Raw genomic sequence first — 4,279 nt, forward strand, 5'->3', positions numbered from 1 at the left:
TCTGCGCACACCATAGGGTTAATTGTGAGGCGGCATTAAAGGCGATCTCTTTTGTGGGGCGCTCAACCCAGTGTCTGTCTCTCGCACGTGCCCCGGTCTGCCAGCTCATTTTATTATTGTTGTTCCGTGTACTTTGAACGCCGACATCTGCAACATATACATCTTGATTATACGCATCTTGATTATAAAACAACCAAAGGCATCTACATCCGGAACTGTCTTGCGCAGCAACTTCGAAATACAAATTGGAAGAGACGTCTCCTGGTGGGGCACGTACAAGTCCACGCGGGCGCACGCGCATCCACTTCTAACACCTGTAGCTCCTGGCCCCAGAACGCCCAGAGTTACCCATAGGTACGAACTTTCTAGAGCTCTGTCTCTAAGGGCCAGGTCGCGATCGAGGCCTGGCATCTACACCCCAACAGCCACTCTCTTGGCTGGCTGCCGTGAGGTCAAAATTGGAAACCAGCGAGGCAGAAAAGCGCACGGACGCGAAGCGTTTCAAGCTTCTCGCAGAGCCCAAAGGCGGCTGCCTGTCTGCTGGCTTATGGGAAAGGTCAGCACCAGGGTTTTCCTTCTTGGATGGAATTTTTGGAAGGGCCTACCCGCCGGGAACTTGCCCACAAAGGAAGGATGGGTTCTAGGACAGCTCAGATTCAGAGGGAGGCTCTACACACAGACACACACACACTAGCACACGCACGCTCGTGAGCGCACACGCGGCTCCATCGAGCTTGTTGGGACCCGGGAGGAAGGAGCGCAGGGTCGTGACCCCGGCCTCTGCTAGAGCGCGCCCTTCGGCCCCTGCAATTAGCGCCGGGAGGTCAGCAGGAACTCGGACGCCTTCACCCGCGGCTCAGAGCACAGCGGAAAAAAAAGAAGGAAAAAAAAAAAAACGGGCCTGCCCCTCCCCCGCCGCCGGTCTCAGACGCCCGGGCGCAGCCAGGCTTGCAGCCGACCTTCCCAAGCGGCGGGGGCCCAAGGGCTCAGGCTGGCACCCGCATTTGTCACCTTAAATCTACAAGTCACGAAATCGCTCGGCCCAGCAGGCTGCGGTAGCTGACCCCAGCCCGGGCCCTTTACGGACTGCTGCTCCCACAAGCCGGGTGCCCTTCGTCCCCGTAGAAGCGACCAGGGTAGAAACCAGAAAAAACAAAACAAAACAAAACAATCCAGCGTTGTAAAGTAAGGAAGAGATAGCGCATTAGACACAAGGGAGTTGCGTCCAGGGGAGATTCTGAGTGGTGTGTAGTGGGGAGCGGGGATCCTTTCTTTATCTACCGATAAGGAACTCGGGTTATGCCCAGTCCAACAGGGTCGGGGGAACTAGTGGAGCTTTCTAACACGAATCAGAAAGGTATTTGGCGAGAAAATAATGAGAGAGGGTCCCCTTCACTGAATTTCCGAAGGCTCTTGGAAACCCAGAGTCGGGAAGGACTGTTTTTCTCATCTGAGGCCCAAACAGGAGTGAAAGTGATATTCAGGAAAAGGATGACGGCGGCTTCTTCCGATGCTGGGGGGTGGGGGGTGTGCTGAGGTGGGGGGCAGAGGAGGGGAGCCCGGGCTGGGGGTGGAGAGGATGAGAACGGGCAAAGGTGAAACCCCCCAGCTCCGGAACTCGGGAAGCTCCGGGGAGTCGAGAAAGCGGCCGCCACCGGGGCGCATTCGTGGGCCAGACAGATAGGTGGCACTCGAAGCTCGGGGAAAAAAAAAAGGCCAAGGCGCCGGCCCCGAGTGGCCTCCGCAGCGGCCGCCGCCACCATAAAGCCCGCGGCGAGATTGCGACCGGCGCCAGGTGAGTAATAGGCAACGAAATCCAGAGAGATTGCGAGCCGTTCACCCCCGTCCATCAGCGCCACAAGAGTTACTCATTAACATCACTATATACAAATAAGATACACGGGAGATTAAATTTAAAAAAAAAAAAAAAAGGAAGCACTGAGGTAGAGAGGCTGGCCACAAGTCTGAGCACCGTCCGAGAATTTGGGGGGTGGGGTGGGGAGGAGGTGAGCAAATCGGGACCGAGAAAGAAAAGCATTCGTTCCCTCTTGAGGCCGAGCCAGTTTTCTGCGTCTCCCCACCCTGGTTAGGGAGAGCGCCTCCCGGGCACCCCAACTGACTGCCACTTTCCTGGGGCGCAGGCACTGCACTTAATAGTTGGATCAATAAACAGCCCTGGTCAGCTGCAGCCTCTGCGCGTAGGGCGCGCGCCCTGGAAATCTTCGGGCCCTTTGGGGAGCTAGCGTCCCGAAGGTCCCCAGGCCCCGCAAAGCTCCCGCACGCACCCACCTCCGACCCCGCTGGTTTTCCCTCCCACCCTGGAAGACAGCGCTGGAGAGGCTGTGGGCTCCCCACGTGCCTGGTTGGAGATGGAAGGGTCTATGCCCCCTCTCCAAAAGGTCTCGACCTCGATCTCCTTCCAAGTACAGGATGGGGCGGGGGGGGGGGGGGGGGGGCGGTTCCTCCTCGCCGGCCATTCAAGAGGCCCCGAAGGTGACAGGGACTTGGGGCCGGGCTGGCGGGCTCCAGGGAGGCGGGGAGGGGGGGGATGGAAAGGCAGCCGCCAGGCAGGCTCCGGCTGCGTCCCCACATCAAGGCCCCCCGAGACAAGAGAAGGCCTGGAGAACCTTCCCGTCCTCCAACCTCCGCGACCCCCACCCCACCCGCCACCCGCCCCAGCACACTCACTTACACACACCTCCGAGGCGAGGCTGGGGGTGGGGAGGCCAGGAGACCAAAGACTGTCACGGCCTCACCATTTTTTATTGAATGTTTCAAAGATAAATCGAACTTCAAAAGGCAACTCCCCAAACAGCCCCGGAGGCTGGTTGGAGGGAAGAACTGGAGGAGGGTGTCAGCCTCCTGGTGACTTTTCCCTGGGAGGGGGTCAAATATGTGCCCTGGAATTACCTTTTGGAAACTGCCCTCCTCCCTCGCGGGACACAAAGTTTGCGCAGAGCTGGCCGCGCGTCGCACGCACAGTCCGGGCTGAGGACTCGGAGGGGTACCTTGGGTCAGCCTAGTCCAATCTGAGACACCGGGGACTCCAGGGGACATTCGAGTTTGTCCCCTTCTCAGGCGGAGCCGCGGGGAGATTCTGCTAGATTTTTTTTTTTTTTTTTTTTTTTTGCACACTGGGGCAAGAAAAAATTGCCTTGGATGGCTCAGATTGAAGCGCAGAGAGACGAGCGAACCCCAAACGAAAACGTTCGCGGTCCTCGCACTCATTTTTGATCGGATTCGGCTGGGAAACACTGACTTAGGGAGCGAACATTCTTTTTCCATTAAAACTTAAGTATCTGCAATTGCGAGTCTATCCAATTCTAATCAGCCCCCCTTCCGCCTCTCGTTTTGCTTCCTAATTTCAAGGAAAAGTAATTTCAGATTGAAGCGGCTCCCTTCCGCCGGCCGAGTAAGGGACTTTTGTTTTTAGCTTTGTAACTTGAGTGACATCTCTTTTGGGTTCAGTCGGGGCGGTCTTAATTATTTAAAGGCAAAGAGAAGGGGCTAAAAAGGAACCTAGGGAAGAAAGACGACTGCACTTTCAGGAAAGGTCGCTAAACAAAACACTTAACAGGAGGCCCAAAGACATTTCAATAAAAATTTATTGAAATTTCAACGAGATTTTTAAAGGGGGGGGGGGAAATACAGAAAACCAAAGAACTCATCAACAATTAATAACACAAAATATACCTTCATGAAATTTTTGTCTTTAAACCATCTCTCAGCACCTGACTTTTTAACTGTGAATATATCTCTCTAGAGGCACCAATTCAAAACATCAACACTGAAGACAGTAAGTAGTCAATTCCACTTTGTTTTGAAGAAATCAGAGACTAGCAAATACAAATAGGAAAGAAAAATTAGGAAGTCAAACCACAGCCTCTGCACTCCCCTCCCCCCCACCCTCTCCAAGCAATCTCAAAAACACTCTTAGGAATTTCAGGTGGGGCTAGGAAGTGGCACCACCTCCCCAGTTGTGGGTAAAATAGGCAAATAGCACTTTCCCCCAGTTTTGGACATTGAAAAAGAAATTTTCTTTGCAGACGACTCTTTTGAAAAGTGTGTTGGTGTCAGTGCAGAAAGTGTGTTTTCTACTTTTAAAAGCGATCCTGTGACCTTGAAATAAAACTGAGTATAGGAAAACAAAACCACAAAACCTGACAGCTGCAATCCTATTTACATAGAGCTATGTACAACGTCAATAAATTAAAGTTTAATTTTCCGAGCATTCATATTCCACCTATTTACAAGAGTTATCAAATAATTACATAAATAC

This window comes from Muntiacus reevesi, chromosome 13 (genome assembly GCF_963930625.1).
Source record: "Muntiacus reevesi chromosome 13, mMunRee1.1, whole genome shotgun sequence".
Classification (NCBI taxonomy): Eukaryota; Metazoa; Chordata; class Mammalia; order Artiodactyla; family Cervidae; genus Muntiacus; species Muntiacus reevesi.